Source organism: Balaenoptera borealis (assembly GCF_965194805.1).
Source record: "Balaenoptera borealis genome assembly, chromosome: 1".
Taxonomy (NCBI): domain Eukaryota; kingdom Metazoa; phylum Chordata; class Mammalia; order Artiodactyla; family Balaenopteridae; genus Balaenoptera; species Balaenoptera borealis.
Window position 1 is genome coordinate 63,550,692 of NC_138860.1, and position 17,283 is coordinate 63,567,974.

The following is a 17,283-nucleotide window of genomic DNA, read 5'->3' on the forward strand; positions in this document are numbered from 1 at the left end:
GTCAGAAAAAGGCAAAATACATTTAATAATAAAAGTCACACTTATATTCTATATTCATTATGTCCAATGAGTAGGGCATAAAATTAACGGTTCTAGACTGCCAAGATTCAAATTCTGATGGGATGTGATAAAATAGCTCTAGATGAAAAAACATGCATTTGGAACAATACTGAAGTAGAGAGAAAAGACACCAGCCCCTGGCATTGTGCTGAGACAGAATGTTGACTCCAGTAAGGTGGAATGAAATTTAGATGAGCTTCTACCTCTTACGGGGCACTGAGCAGAAAGTCAAGGCATCCTCATTGCATTCAGTTTGGTAGTCAGTTTTGAGGCATAAATTGATTGGGTTAGGCAGGCATTGAATTAGACTTGGGGTAGAATCATGAATAAAACAACACTCCTTACTTTCAAGCATCTTGCTATTAGTGGCAAATACAGATTTACAAACAAATAATATGCTGTGATAAGGGTATAGGAAGGTGCCCTGCAGAGAGGGAGGGATCATGGAGAGCAGTAGCTTTGGCAGTTGGGGAAAGCAAGCAGTGAGATATATGGATTTAAAACTGTGCTCTGGAATGATTGGAGTTACAGATGTTGCAGGAGAGCAGGATGCAAGGGTGTAAAAGTGTTTGTGAGATAATTTGTCTTAGGTAGCCTATGGGTATAAATGGGACTGGGAAGCCTGCAGATGTCTGAAGTTCAACTCAGTTCAAGATGCACAAACAAAACATTCCAGACACCACCTACCGATGGCACTTGGGCTTAATGCACTTCGTCCTGTCAAGGTTGACTGAGGACCTGGGAAAGGCTGCACAATGAGATGAAGGTTTTTAATGACTACCACTGAACAGGGAGACAAGAGGCAGGAAACTGCATGTTCAAGTAATTAGGGTAGTTTGAAATGGAGAATTGTCTCTGGCTTTATGAGATTTTTTCAAAATTAATTTTTATTGGAGTATAGTTGCTTTACAATGTTGTATTAGTTTCTACTATACAGCAAAAAGAATCAGCTATACATAGACATATATCCCCTCTTTTTAGGATTTCCTAAATGACCATTTAGGTCACCGCCGTGCATTAAGTAGAGATCCCTGTCCTATATGGTATGTTCTCATTAGTTGTCTATTTTATACATAGTATCAATAGTGTATATGTGTCAATCCCAAGCTCCTAATTCCTCCCAACCCTCCCTTTCCCCTTTGGTATCCATGCATTTGTTCTCTATATCTGTGTCTCTATTTCTGCTTTGCAAATAAGATCATCTATACCATTTTTCCAGAAAGAGAAAAACAAATGTCATATATTAACACATATATGTATAGTGTGATTTTATGTAGGCTTGGTTAGCAAATCATATGCCAGTTTAGTGATCTTCAAAGAGAAGTCAGTGAGTGAAACCATCCAATGGGGAGCAAGAAGAAAATATTAGACTTTTACGGTATTTTTGTTCTAAATATAAGCACTACATTAAGCCTTATTGTATTTAACATATGTGTTGATGCTGACATATATCTGCGTTAAAAGGTGGAGGCACATGCCATCTGCGGTGACCCTGAGGGACGCAGAGGGGATGGCAATGGTGCCCCCACTTGGTCTTTTGCTCTCAGTGTCTTGTGGCCTGAGCTGGGTTATGTGGGTTTATAGATTATATCAATCAAGTTCAACCAAACTAACCTCTGCAAAAGAACATGTGGCTTAAAAAGGGTTACTGCCAAGAAACCTTGATTGAAGATAATATTAATAATGTTATTAATGTAATAATAATTGTTAATAATCAATTAACAAGAAAGTCTGAGCTGACACTTCTTTTATTCCAAGTATGAGCTCTTTATCTACTCCATTAGAGGTAAAAAATAATGATGACACCATCAGATTTGTCAACATCTTTTGTTAGGTCAGTGTAGAAAAGCACTCGAGTACCATGTACTAGAATTCCCTACCATTAACAGACTTCTCCTAAAATCCGTTAGTGACTCTCCTTTTTCATTTACAATATGATTTGATTTGTGAAGGGTGATTTATAACAGGGATTGTCAAACTATGGCCCATGGGCCAAATCCAGCCCACAGAACGGTCTTTACATTTTAAATAGTTGGGGGAAAAAAGAATATTTTATGAGATGTGAAAATTATATGAAATTCAAATTTCAATATCCATAGATAAAGTTGTGTTGTGTTTTATCCACAGATAAAATAAACAACCACGCTTATTATTATTATTGTTATTATTATCATTTTACCTATTATCTATGGCTGCTTTTGCACTACAACAGCAGAGTTGAATAGTTGCAACAGAGACTATATGACTTGCAAAGCCTAAAATATTTATTATCTGGTTCTTTGTAGAAAAAGTTTGACACCTTTTGGATTGTATACACAGATTGTAGAACTCATATGATATGTAAAATAAAAATCTCAATATAAATATTTTAAAACTTGCATTCAGGATTATTACATGAAATTAATTTCATGAGTAAGTGGCAGACATTGTTCTAGTTGCTTGGAATACATCAGTGAAGAAAACGAAGGTGCCTGCTCTTGTGGAAGTTACATTCTTGTGGGGGTAGACTGCCAAAAATCAATCAACATGATAAATAAGTAAAATATAGAGCATGTTGGAAGATGATAAGTGTTATGGAAAAAGAAAAGGTAGAGAGGATTGAGAATATAGCTGGTGGAATAGGGGGTAGGAGTGCCTTATTCTTTAATTTGTTTCCCTAAACTTAGTAATTTATTATCATTTTCCCCTCCAAACTTCTTTTGAAAATACAGGACCAATAATTTACTTTAAGTATTTTCTGAATCAAGTTATGGGATAGAACACAAAATGAATTATTGGACTATAAGACTTATGTGTTCCTCTGAGTTGCTGGGAAAAAAGAAGAAATACAGATAAAATATTCTACTCCTTGGAACACTTACTTCCAGAAATGGAAACTCAATTGTAAAGATGCTTGAGGAAACTCCTTGGCAGATAATGCACATATCCTCTAAGTTGGACCCTGGGCACAGGTCAATAGTTTTCCAGTAAGATTAAATGGAAATAAGTAATGTTTTTCACAACATCCTGTTGAAGCACCATATCAATAATAATAGCTGACCTACCAGCTAAGCTACTCTTCTGCTTCTCACTATTTGCTTGATTTTAGTTATATGTACGATATGTTTAAGACCATTTTTTAGGAGTCATTCTGCTCTCACTGGTAAACATGGAAACAGGTGAAGTTGACATCGCCACAGTCACCTGTATCCAGTCATCTGTCCAGTGAAGCTGGAAAGGTTTGTTCCACTCAGCTTTGTTTTCTCCTCAGAGTACCTCTCTCTCCTTGTTTCTGAAACCCCTTCGTTCAAGCTTACGGAGTGCCTTCTAAGTATGACAATCTGCTAAGTACCAAAAAGGATACAATAACAAATGAAGAAAATAAAAGAACAAGAAAGAAAATAAAAGCAGAAGATATAATCCCAGTGTTTGAAGAATTTGCATTGGGGAAGAAATACTCATAAAAGTAGGTGCTCCCAGCATTTCTGTTCCAGCAATCTTTCTTTAAATTTTTATTTCCTTCATTAAGAAGTATAAATAAATTCTATTTATCTTGCCAAGGAAAAAAATGTACTGGGACTATCCTCTAAAAAGATCTTTCACTAGCATGATCCTTGGAAAAAACTAATTATTGTAACCAGTTTTTTTAGATTTAACTCTTTGTTAAAAATTGCATCATAATTGACATATAACATTATATTAATTTCAGGTGTACAATGTAATGGTTAAATATTTGTATATATTGCAAAATGATCACCACAATGTCTAGTTAACAACTGTCACCATACATAGTTATAAAATATTTTTCTTGTGATGAAGACATTTAAGATCTACTCTCTTAACGTTCAAATATGCCATGCAGTATTATTAACTATAGTCACCATGCTCTACACTATATCCACAGGACTTAATTATTTTATAAATGGAATTTTGTACCTTTTCGTCCCCTGCACCCATTTCACTCACCTCCTATCCCCTGCCTCTGGCCAGCAGCAATCTGTTCTCTGTATCTGTGAGCATTTTTTTAACATCTGTATTGGAGTATAATTGTTTTACACTGTTGTGTTAGTTTCTGCTGTATAACAAAGTGATTCAGCTGTATGTATACATATATCCTCATATCTCCTCCCTCTTGTGTCTCCCTCCCACATTCCCGGTCACACCCATCTAGTTGGTCACAAAGCACCGAGCTGATCTCCCTGTGCCATGCAGCTGCTTCCCAGTAGCTATCTATTTCACATTTGGTACTGTATATATGTCAATGCTACTCTCTCACTTTGTCCCAGCTTACCCTTACCCCTCCTCATGTCCTCAAGTCCATTCTCTACGCCTGCATCTTTATTCTTGTCCTGCCCCTAAGTTCATTAGAACAATTTTTTTTTTTTTTTAGATTCCATGTATATGTGTCAGCATATGGTATTTGTTTTTCTCTTTCTGACTTACTTCACTCTGTATGACAGACTCTAGGTCTATCCACCTCACTACAAATAACTCAATTTCATTTCTTTTTATGGCTAATATTCCATAGTATATATGTGACACATCTTCTTCATCCATTCATCTGTCGATTGACACTTAGGTTGCTTCCATGTCCTGGCTATTGTAAATAGAGCTGCAATGAATATTGTGGTACATGACTCCTTTTGAATTTTGGTTTTCTCAGGGTATATGTCCAATAGTGGGATTGCTGGGTCATGTGGCAGTTCTATTTTTAGTTTTTTAAGGAACCTCCACACTGTTCTCCATAGCGGCTGTATCAATTTACATTCCCACCAACAGTGCAAGAGGGTTCCCTTTTCTCCACACCCTCTCCAGCACTTATTGTTTGTAGATTTTTTGATGATGGCTATTCTGACTGGTGTGAGGTGATACCTCATTGTAGTTTTGATTTGCATTTCTCTAATGATTAGTGATGTTGAACATCCTTTCGTATGTTTGTTGGCAATCGGTATATCTTTTTTGGAGAAATTTCTATTTAGGTCTTCTGCCTATTTTTGGATTGGGTTGTTTGTTTTTTTGATATTGAGCCGCAGGAGATGCTTGTAAATGTTGGAGATTAATCCTCTGTCAGTTGCTTCATTTGCAAATATTTTCTCCCATTCTGAGGGTTGTCTTTTTGTCTTGTTTATGGTTTCCTTTGTTGTGCAAAAGCTTTTAAGTTTCATTAAGTCCCATTTGTTTATTTTTGTTTTTATTTCCTTTTCTCTAGGAGGTGGGTCAAAAGGATCTTGCTGTGATTTATGTCATAGAGTGTTCTGCCTACGTTTTACTCTAAGAGGTTTAGAGTGTCTGGCCTTACATTTAGGTCTTTAATGCATTTTGAGTTTATTTTTGTGTATGGTGTTAAGGAGTGTTCTAATTTCATTCTTTTACATGTAGCTGTCCAGTTTTCCCAGTACCACTTATTGAAGGGGCTGTCTTTTCTGCATTGTATATTCTTGCCTCCTTTATCAAAAATAAGGTGACCATATGTGTTTGGGTTAATCTCTGGGCTTTCTATCCTTTTCCATTGATCTATATTTCTGTTTTTGTGCCAGTACCATACTGTCTTGATTACTGTAGCTTTGTAGTATACTCTGAAGTCTGGGAGCCTGATTCCTCCAGCTCTGTTTTTCATTCTCAAGATTGCTTTGGCTATTCGGGGTCTTTTGTTTTTCCATACAAATTGTGAAATTTTTTGTTCTAGTTCTGTGAAAAATGCCAGTGGTAGTTTGATAGGGATTGCAGTGAATCTGTAGATTGCTTTGGGTAGCAGAGTCATTTTCACAATATTGATTCTTCTAACCCAAGAACATGGTATATCTCTCCACCTGTTTGAATCATCTTTAATTTCTTTCATCAGTGTCTTACAGTTTTCTGCATACAGGTCTTTTGTCTCCTTAGGTAGGTTTATTCCTAGGTATTTAATTCTTTTTCTTGAAATAGTAAATGAGAGTGATTCCTTAATTTCTCTTTCAGATTTTTCATCTTATTGTATAGGAAAGCAAGAGATTTCTGTTCATTAATTTTGTATCCTGCTACTTTACCAAATTCATTGATTAGCTCTAGTAGTTTTCTGGTAACATCTTTAGGATTCTCTATGTATAGTATCATGTCATCTGCAAACAGTGACAGCTTTACTTCTTCTTTTTCGATTTGGATTCCTTTTATTTCTTTTCCTTCTCTGATTGCTGTGGCTAAAACTTCCAAAGCTATGTTGAATAATATTGGTGAGAGTGGACAACCTTGTCTTGTTCCTGCTCTTAGAGGAAATGGTTTCAGTTTTTCACCATTGAGAATGATGTTGGCTGTGGGTTTGTCATACATGGCCTTTATTATGTTGAGGTAAGTTCCCTCTCTGCCCACTTTCTGGAGGGTTTTTATCATAAATGGGTGTTGGATTTTGTCAAAAGCTTTTTATGCATCTATTGAGGTGATCATTTGGTTTTTCTCCTTCAATTTGTTAATATGGTTTATCACATTGATTGATTTTTGTATATCGAAGAATCCTTGCATTCCTGGGATAAACCCCACTAGATCGTGGTGTATGATCGTTTTAATGTGCTGTTGGATTCTGTTTGCTAGGATTTTGTTGAGGATTTTTGCATCTATGTTCGTCAGTGATATTGGCCTTTAGTTTTATTTTTATGTGACATCTTTGTCTGGTGTTGGTATCAGGGTGATGGTGGCCTCGTAGAATGAGTTTGGGAGTGTTCCTCCCTCTGCTCTATTTTGGAAGATTTTGAGAAGGATAGGTGTTAGCTCTTCTCTAAATATTTGATAGAATTTACTTGTGAATCCATTTGGTCCTGGGCTTTTGTTTGTTGGAAGATTTTTAATCACAGTTTCATTTTTAGTCCTTGTGGTTTGTCTGTTTATATTTTCTATTTCTTTCTGGTTCAGTGTAGGAAGCTTGTGCTTTTCTAAGAATTTGTCCATTTCTTCCAGTTTGTCCATTTTATTGGAATATAGTTGCTTATAGTAATCTCTCATGATCCTTTGTATTTCTGCAGTGTCAGTTGTTACTTCTCCTTTTTCATTTCTAATTCTGTTGATTTGAGTCTTCTCCCTTTTTTCTTCATAAGTTTGGCTAATGGTTTATCAATTTTGTTTATCTTCTCAAAGAGCCAGCTTTTAGTTTTATTGATCTTTGCTATTGTTTCCTTCATTCCTTTTTCATTTATTTCTGATATGATCTTTATGATTTCTTTCCTTCTGCTAACTTTGGGGGTTTTTTTGTTCTTCTTTCTCCAATTGCTTTAGGTGTAAGGTTAGGTTGTTTGTTTGAGATGTTTCTTGTTTCTTGAGGTAGGATTGTTTTGCTATAAAGTTCCCTCTTAGAAATGCTTTTGCTGCATCCCATCGGTTTTAGGTGGTCATGTTTTCATTGCTATTTATTTCTAGGTATTTTTTGATTTCCTCAGTGATCTCTTGGTTATTTAGCAGCATATTATTTAGCCTCCATGTGTTTGAATTTTTTACAGTTTTTTCCCTGTAATTGGTATCTAGTCTAATAGCATTGTGGTTGGAAAAGATACTTGATATGATTTCAATTTTCTTAAATTTACCAAGGCTTGATTTGTGACCCAAGATATGATCTGTCCTGGAGAATGTTCCATGAGCACTTGAGAAGAAAGTGTATTCTGTTGTTTTTGGATGGAATGTCTTATAAATATCAATTAAGTCCATCCTGTTTAATGCATCATTTAAAGCTTGTGTTTCCTTATTTATTTTCATCTTGGATGATCTGTCCATTGGTGAAAGTGGTGTGTTAAAGTCCTCTACTGGTATTGTGTTACTGTCGATTTCCCTTTTATGGCTGTTAGCATTTGCCTTATGTATTGAGGTGCTCCTATGTTAGGTGCATAAATATTTACAATTCTTATATCTTCTTCTTGGATTGATCCCTTGATCATTATGTGTGTCCTTCTTTGTCTCTTCTCATAGTCTTTATTTTAAAGTCTATTTTGTCTGACATGAGAATTGCTACTCCAGCTTTCTTCTGATTTCCAGTTGCATGGAATATATTTTTCCATCCCCACACTTTCAGTCTGTATGTGTCTCTAGGTCTGAAGTGGGTCTCTTGTAGACAGCATATATATGGACCTTCTTTTTGTATCCATTCAGGCAGTCTGCGTCTTTTGCTTGGAGCATTTGATCCATTTACATTTAAGGTAATTATCAATATGTTTGTTCCTATTACCATTTTCTTAATTGTTTTGGGTTTGTTTTTGTAGGTCTTTTCCTTGTCTTGTGTTTCTTGCCTAGAGAAGTTCCATTAGCATCTGTTGTAAAGCTGATTTGGTGGTGCTGAATTCTCTTAGCTTTGGCTTGTCTGTAAAGGTTTTAATTTCTCCATTGAATCTGAATGAGATCCTTGCTGGGTAGAGAAATCTTGGTTGTAGGTTTTTCCCTTTCATCACTTTAAATATGTCCCGCCACTCCATTCTGGCTTGCAGAGTTTCTGCTGAAAGATCAGCTGTTAACCTCATGGGGATTCCCTTGTATGTTGTTTGTTGCTTTTCCCTTGCTGCTTTTAACATTTTTTCTTTGTATTTATTTTTTGATATTTTGATTAATATGTGTCTTGGCGTGTTTCTCCTTGGATTTATCCTGTTTGGGACTCTCTGTGCTTCCTGGACTTGATTGACTATTTCTTTTCCCATGTTAGGGAAGTTTTCAACTATAATCTCTTCAAATATTTTCTCAGACCCTTTCTTTTTGTCTTTTTCTTCTGGGACCCCTATAATTCGAATGTTGGTGCATTTAGTGTTGTCCCAGAGGTCTCTGAGGCTGTCCTCAATTCTTTTCATTCCTTTTTCTTTATTCTGCCTGTGGTAGTTATTTCCACTATTTTATCTCCCAGGTCACTTGTCCGTTCTTCTGCCTCAGTTATTCTGCTATTGATTCCTTCTAGAGAATTTTAAATTTCATTTATTCTGTTGTTCATCAATGTTTGTTTGCTCTTTAGTTCTTCTATGTCCTTGTTAAACATTTCTTGTATTTTCTCCATTGTATTTCCAAGATTTTGGATCAACTTTACTATCATTATTCTGAATTCTTTTTCAGGTAGTCTGCCTATTTCCTCTTCATTTGCTTGGTCTGGTGCATTTTTGCCTTGCTCCTTCACCTGCTGTGTGTTTCTCTGTCTCCTCATTTTGCTTAACTTACTGTGTTTGGGGTCTCCTTTTCACAGGCTGCAGGCTCATAACTCCCGTTGTTTTTGGTGTCTGCCCCCAGTGGGTGAGTTGTTTCAGTGACTTGTGTAGGCTTTCTGGTGGAGGGAACTGGTGCCTGTGTTCTGGTGATTGGAGCTGGATCTTGTCTTTCTGGTTGGCAGGGCCAAGTCCAGTGGTGTGTTTTGGGGTGTCTGTGCACTTAGTATGATTTTAGGCAGCCTTTCTGCCCATGGGTGGGGTTGTGTTCCTCTCTTACTAATTGTTTGGCATAGGGTGTCCAGCACTGGAGCTTGCTTGCCATTGGGTGGAGCTGGGTCTTAGCGTTGAGACAGAGATCTCTGGGAGAGCTCTCACCTATTGATATTACGTGGGGTCAGGAGGTCTCTGGTGGTTCAATATCCTGAACTTGGCTCTCCCACCTCAGGGGCTCAAGCCTGACAGCAGGCCAAGCTGTCCAAGACCCTGTCAGCCACACGGCTCAGGAGGGAAAAAAGAAAGAAAACAAATAAATAAATAAAAATTTAAAATCTATGAGATTTTAAAGAAATTTTTTATTTTTTATAGGTTCCATGTATAACTGAGATCACATGGTATTTGTCTTTCTCTGTCTGACTTACTTCACTTAGTATAATGTCCTCAAGTTTCATTACATTCAACTCAATAATATTTCATTTATCCTTTTAGAAGCACCTCTGTAGATTGAATAATGCGTTAGTTGAGTGCCTGTACCATAGTCACCTGTAATGTGATGAGGTTCTCTTCAGGGACTACTAGACAATTTTTCTCCCTGCTGACTTTCACTCTGATTGCTTTATTACTTGAATATAATATGCAATGCCTAAATTTACAGAGGTGTCAAATTATCATATTAATTAACTATTTTAAGGTAATGGTTATATGAAGGGGGAAAAAGTTTTCAGAATTAAGCATATAAAACAATTTTTTAATTTAATTAGTGTTTACCTAATATAAAAATATGCATATTATATGGAGCAGAATCGGATACTTTATTTAATAATCAATACAAAATATATTTATTTCTTCCCTTTTTGTACAAGGCTCAGTTTTTGTCCTTAAAAGATATTTGTTTAGAGTAAAAGCTTGGGTTTTTTGTGTGGAATTACTAGGTTTAAGCAAGTCAGATACAGTCCATGGGGAACAGAAAATTGAAACAAAAAAGCCATTAAGAAATCAGAAGGAAGTTACCAGGTTGAGAGACTAGAGGATGGAATTGAGGAGCAGCAGGCAAAGTCGTTAAGAAATAAGGATGAGAACTCAGAAGCTTAACACTAGGAGGAGAAGAAATATAGGGTCACTAGAGGAACAGAAGAAGACAGAGGGGTTTGCCTGGTGGTTAAGTGGCCAATGCAAGGGACATGGGTTCAAGCCCTGGTCTGGGAAGTTCCCACATGCAGCGGAGCAACTAAGCCTGTGTGCCACAACTACTGAAGCCCACGCGCCTAGAGCCCACGCTCCACAATAAGAGAAGCCACCACAATGAGAAGCCTGTGTACCGCAATGAAGAATGGCCTCCACTCTCCGCACCCAGAGAAAAGCCTCCATGCAGCAATGAAGACCCAATACAGCCAAAAAAAAAAAAAAAAAAAAAAAAAAGACAGAAGCAAATCCCAGATTAGAGTGCCCTGGACTTAAAACAGCTGACCCCACCTGGTGGAATCATCTCCCCGCTAGGGAACTTGCAGGGTCTTGACAAGATCAGATTATTCTGACAAACTCTTTTTGAAACAGAGTAGGACCTTATGGTCCTTCTCCCTACCCTCCATGTCCTCAGCCTGCCTTTTGTCTGTGGAAAAACTTTAGTCAACGAATACCTTTAATCAGAAAAGTGAGAAAATGCAGAAACAAAGGAAAACAGTCAAAGGAGACCAAATAATAATAGTTTAGTCATTAAGCATAGTCAAGGACCTTTAGTTCCTTCTCAAGGGCTATAGATAATATTCTGAGCCATATCCTGTGGGCTGTTTTATAGATACTGAAACCCCCACCAGGAGGAAGAAGTTAACTACATGATGATCAGAATGTAGCCATGACATAAGCTGCCACAATTCCGAGAACTGGCCTCAGGAAATGGGAACAAACCGACCCTGGAACTAAAGATTAACTGTACTTAAAACAATCAAGATGACACTGATCAGACCACCAATGACCAATTTCAGGATGACTGTGCTGTTTCTACATGTAGCTCCCTCCCTCCATCTATAAAAGTTCTTGCCCACTGATGGTCAGTGGGAGGTAGTCAGCCTTTGGACAGGAGTCTGCCCTCCCCCTCGGTTGCCGGCATCCAAAATAAAGCAAACTTTCCTTTCCATCAACCTGCCTTCTTTATTGGTCTTTTTTTTTTTTAATTTTTATTTATTTATTTATGGTTGTGTTGGGTCTTCGTTTCTGTGCGAGGGCTTTCTCTAGTTGTGGCAAGCAGGGGCCACTCTTCATCGCGGTGCGTGTGCCTCTCACTGTCGCGGCCTCTCTTGTTGCGGAGCACAGGTTCCAGATGCGCAGGCTCAGTAATTGTGGCTCACGGGCCCAGCCGCTCCACGGCATGTGGGATCTTCCCAGACCAGGGCTCGAACCTGTGTCCCCTGCATTGGCAGGCAGATTCTCAACCACTGCGCCACCAGGGAAGCCCTTTATTGGTCTTTGAGTGGTGAGCAGCCAGACCCCACTTTTTTTTCTTTTTTTTGCTTTTATACACATGTATCCATTGACCCTCACAGTGATCCACCCCAGAAGGTGTTATTGCCTCATTTTTAAAATTTTATTTATTTATTTATTTATGGCTGTGTTGGGTCCTCGTTTCTGTGCGAGGCCTTTCTCTAGTTGTGGCAAGCGGGGGCCACTCTTCATCGCGGTGCGCGGGCCTCTCACCATCGCGGCCTCTCCCGTTGCGGAGCACAGGCTCCAGACGTGCAGGCTCAGCAATTGTGGCTCACGGGCCCAGTTGCTCCGCGGCACGTGGGATCCTCCCAGACCAGGGCTCAAACCCGTGTCCCCTGCATTGGCAGGCAGATTCTCAACCACTGCGCCACCAGGGAAGCCGCAGACCCCACTTTTGGTTACATTTTCTCTCTCAAAACTCACAGTAGCAAGTTCCTCTTGACCCTTGAGTAATTCTTTATCTGTCACTCAACTGTTGGTTAACATAATACTTCTCTCTCCTTCCAGATGATAAACATATTATGACATATCTGGGAAAGGGTTGAGGAGATTATGTAATTACAAAGATCACTTTCAGGTCATATGAGACTAATATGCTTGGTAAAAGTGCAACTGTGCACCTCAGATTGGGACTTAAACCCATGTGCCAGGACTCGAACCCAGCCAAAACCCAGACTGGGACTTGAACCCACATGGCTGGGACTCCGGCCAAAACCCACAGTCTTCCAACTGAGATCACCCACCTCGTTTCAGGACTTAATGAAGCTCGGGTTCTTGATATGTATCACAAAGAATTCAGTGAGAGACAAAGTGATCGGTAAGAAATGGATTTATTTAGAGAGAAATACATCCACAGACGGAGTGTGGGCCATCTCAGAAGGTGAGAAAGGCACCAAGGTATGGGGTTGTCAGTTTTTATAGGAGTGTGTAATTTCATAGGCTAATGAGTGGGAGGAGTATTCCAGCTATTTTAGGAAGGGGCGGGGATTTCCAGAAATTGGGTCACTGCCCACTTTTTGATCCTTATGGTCAGTCTTAGAACTGTCATGGTGCCTGTGGGTGTGTCATTTAGCTTGCTGATGTGAGTGTATACTGAGGCTGAAGGTCTAGTGGAAGTTGACTCATCCACCATCTTGGACCCATTTGGTTCTAATCAGTTTGTGTCATGTCCTCAGGCTATATCATTCTTTCAAAGGTTGTGCCCTGCCTCCATCCCTCCTGTTTCAAAATGGAATGGCAGTCATGTAAAAAAATGTCACGTCTGACTCCAGTGGAGCAAAATAGACAACATGCAACTCAGGGCAATGATTGGAATTCACTGCGCCTGTCACCAGAGGGAATGTTGGCCAAGTTTTGGTGGCTAAGTTGAATGAAACTTCCACAAAGGTGTGCATTTTGTCCTGTTTTCTCATGGAGTCGTGCAAAAAGATGAAACGAAAGAAGGTGGAGACATAGTCGGTAGAGACAGAAAAAACACAGCCGCCACTCTGCTGAGCCTTTTCCCCATATGCATGTACAGTACAACTCTCAGTAACCCGAGGGAGCAGTGCATGCAATAAAGATGGCCCTAGAAGAATGTTTCAGGGACCTACGGTGATGGGCTTCCTGGAGAATGTGTCATAGATGAATCTCAGGACAGCATATCTGTTCCACATCAGTGACCATGAGGCCAAGTTTGCCTTACTACACTTGCCAGGTCTTTCTGCTCTTTCCACATGAAACATCTGGATATACTTCTTTTCTCTATATGTTTTGTGTTAATTCAGTTTAGCTCTATAATCCTGTGTTTGCATGCTACTTGAAATCACGGGTTTTTTAGCCTTATCCACCTCTATATTTTCAGTGTCTGGCACACAGTCGGTGTGATGCTTAATTTTATGCATCAGTTTAGTTAGGCTATGGTGTCCATGGTCAAACACCAGTCTAGATGTTGCTATGAAGGTATTTTTTAGATGTGATTAACATTTAAATCAGTAGACTTTGAATAAATCAGATTACTCTTCATTGTGTGAATGGGCCTCATCCAATCAGTTGATAAGCGTTATGAGAAAAGACTAAGATCCCCTGAGAAGGAAGGAATTCTGCCTCCAGACTCAAGACTGCAACATTAACTCTTCCCTTGGTCTCCAGTCTGCTGGCTTGTCCTGCAGATTTCAGAATTGCTAGCCTTCATAATCACAGAGGCAATGCCTTACAACAGATTTCTCTCTTTCTTTCCCTTTCTCCCTCTCTCTGTCTCTATATCTCACTCACTCTCACTCTGTGTCCTAGACATCAGGGCTGTTCAAAAATGTTCCAGTTCTTGGTTTTCCTGCGAAAACATTTTATCTAATGGTGGTAGGATTGTACTTCTCTTCTTCTTTGAAGTTAGGTGTGGCTTACTTTGGCCAATAATATGTGAATGAAGTTACATGATGTACTTTGGCCAATAATATGTGAATGGTGGTGACATGTGTCACTTTCAGGAGGTGACTGAAGAGTGAGTACACAATTTACCATGTTTGCTTTTTCATGTCTCAACAATTTTGGAAACATGAGTAGAGATGCAGCTTCTGCCCAGGTCCCTGATTGACTATGACGTGTGGAGACCTCCTGCTGACCTGCCACAAGTAGAAATAAACATTTGTGATTCTGAGTGATGAGGCTTGAGGGCTGTTTGAACCACAGCAAAATCTACCTTATCCTGAGTGACGGAGAAACTGATACCTTGAAGTGGGATGCTGCCAAAAATCTAGAAAAAGGAATAAAGAGAATCCAAAATTTGGGGGCTTACAGAATTGGAAGAGGCAACTGATTCTTAATCCAATTAAAAAATATATAAAACTGGGAAGATCTTTGAATGACAAACATTGATTAAAACTCAGCCTCGGAATCAGCATCAAATTAAAGGTGCAGCCATCCCACCCACTGTTATAGCCTCTGAGTGGATTAAGGTATCAAAGTCCAGCCAGGGCACTAGTGCCCAGTAAATCCATTCAGTTGAGCAAAAAAGCTCAGGGTGTTGCTCTCCCATTGATATCTGCAGGGCCAAGGAATTTGTAATTCACTCAAGACAGGGGTGGGGAAGAAAGAGAAGGAGAGAAACAGAAGAGGTGGGAGTATGTATGGGTGTGGGTGGGGCAGGGGAAGAAGTATAGCTGGGAGAAGGCAAGGAAATACAGCAGTATAGAAAGTACATACAGAGAAGGCTGTGGTCATGGCTATTGATACTTGGAGCTGACTGGAACTGAACAGACAGGAAGCTAAATTTTTGATAGAGTCGTACTGCCAGAAGAACCATCTGTCTAGACTAAAATAGACTGTAAAAGTTTAGACTGAAAGTGATCCTTGGGCTCCCAAACATCAATGGATGTAGACAATACACAGGAAAAACCGCTTAGTCAGGAGGGAGGGCAGAGTCCCTAAAGCACATTTCAGGTGTGGCCACGGAGGATAACTGAACAAACAGAACTGCCAGGGGGTGGAGCTAGGGGCACAGAACACCAAACTTCCAGAAAGTGGAATCAGAACCAAATCAGAAACATTACCCATGCCCAGTGGTATCTCAGAATTACCACAGTGCGGTCACAAGTAAATGGCATATTTGCAATACCCCTTATTAAGACTGGGAGTTTACCACAAGTTTAGTCTCCTTTCATCTCCATCCCAACTTGTCTTGACATAATTTGAGATTTTTAGACCAGGTTTCCTTGTTATTTTTAAAAACCAGGGTCATTATGTAACTTTTTTTCCCCAGAAAATAACATTGGCATTTGTGTTCAGTATTGTACTCAGAATTGAAATAATTATTAGATATTTCTATGTTTAGTTGGCTTCAGAGAAAAATTCCAGTCTTATGATTTCTCTATTTTTTTTTTTAATGGAAACTTATTTATTTATTTATTTTATTTTTGGCTGTGTTGGGTCTTCGTTTCTGTGTGAGGGCTTTCTCTAGTTGCGGTGATTTCTCTAGCCCCTGATTTCTCTATTTTTGAGCTCTTAATTTTCTTCAATTCATTTAGTAATTTAGTAATTTCTTCAAGAAAAGTGAAGGAACTGTGACTGGGCAGCTGTATTGCTTCAGGCACAACATGTAGCTCTTAAGATTTCCTGGGTATTTAATCTCCACACCCTGCAGTGACTCAGTGTGCAGCCTTAGGCCACACAGCTTAACATATATGCTTCATTTCTGGAGGAGGAAAGGATATTAACACTTTCTGAGCTCTGAAGGATTTTGTACAAAGTATTATCTGATGTCAAAAATTATAATAGGGCTTCCCTGGTGGCGCAGTGGTTGAGAATCTGCCTGCCAATGCAGGGGACACGGGTTCGAGCCCTGGTCTGGGAGGATCCCACATGCCACAGAGCAACTATGCCCGTGTGCCACAACTACTGAGCCTGTGCGTCTGGAGCCTGTGCTCCGCAACGGGAGAGGCCGCGATGGTGGGAAGCCCGCGCACCGCGATGAAGAGTGGCCCCCGCTTGCCGCAACTAGAGAAAAGCCCTCGCACAGAAACGAAGACCCAACACAGCCATAAATAAATTAGTTAATTAATTAAAAAAATAAAATAAACTCCCAGAGTGTTTCCTACATTGAGATCCAGAAGAACTTAGATTTAAAAAAAAAAAAATTATAATATACATGCAATTATTGTTTCTTTGAAAAAGACACCATCGAAGATCCAGGATAAGTATATAGCAAGAAACAAATTTCAAAACTACTTTCCACTTGCCCTGAATCCTGCCAGCATCTTTGGGTTCAATGGAACTTGATAATTCCGGTATAAGTATTTATTGTGAGTTCCACTGATGAGAGCTCTGTGGGAGGTGTTTTGTGTATAGACGCTGATAGAGTTGGGGGATCTGTTGCCATTGATGGGCCCAAACAGTACAAAGAGGGAAGTTTAAAATCTAAAAAAAAAAGAAAAGAAAAAAATGGTTCTGATGAACCTAGGGGCAGGACAGGAATAAAGATACAGACATAGAGAATGAACTTGAGGACACGGGGAGGGGGAAGGGTAAGTTGTGACTAAGTGAGAGAGTAGCATTGACATATATACACTACCAAATGTAAAATAGATAGCTAGTGGGAAGCAGCTGCATAGCACAGGGAAATCAGCTCAGTGCCTTGTGACCACCTAGAGGGGTGGGATAAGGAAGGTGGGAGGGAAATGCAAGAGGGGAGGGGATATGGGGATATATGTATACATATAGCTGATTCACTTTGTTATACAGCAGAAACTAATACAACATTGTAAAGCAATTATACTCCAATAAAGATGTTAAAAAAATAAAATGATAAATGCCTGCATTAAGGGGGAAAAAATCTCAAATAAACAACCTAACTTTATATCTCAAGGTATAAAGGGAAGAGAAAGCAAAGAGAAGAACAAGCAAAGCCCAAAGTTAGCAGAAGGAAGGAATTAACAAA

General features: G+C 39.1%; 1 pseudogene across 1 annotated transcript in view; it reads right to left on the reverse strand.

Moving 5' to 3' along the window:
- Positions 1–17,283, reverse strand: part of LOC309616861 (flavin-containing monooxygenase 5-like) — a 36,750-nt pseudogene that overhangs the window by 7,152 nt on the left and 12,315 nt on the right. The window contains exons 4-5 of the transcript in view: positions 14,551–14,604; positions 748–808 (exon numbers count right to left, since the gene is read on the reverse strand). The product of the transcript in view is annotated as a flavin-containing monooxygenase 5-like (transcript). The remainder of the gene's footprint in view (positions 1–747; positions 809–14,550; positions 14,605–17,283) is intronic.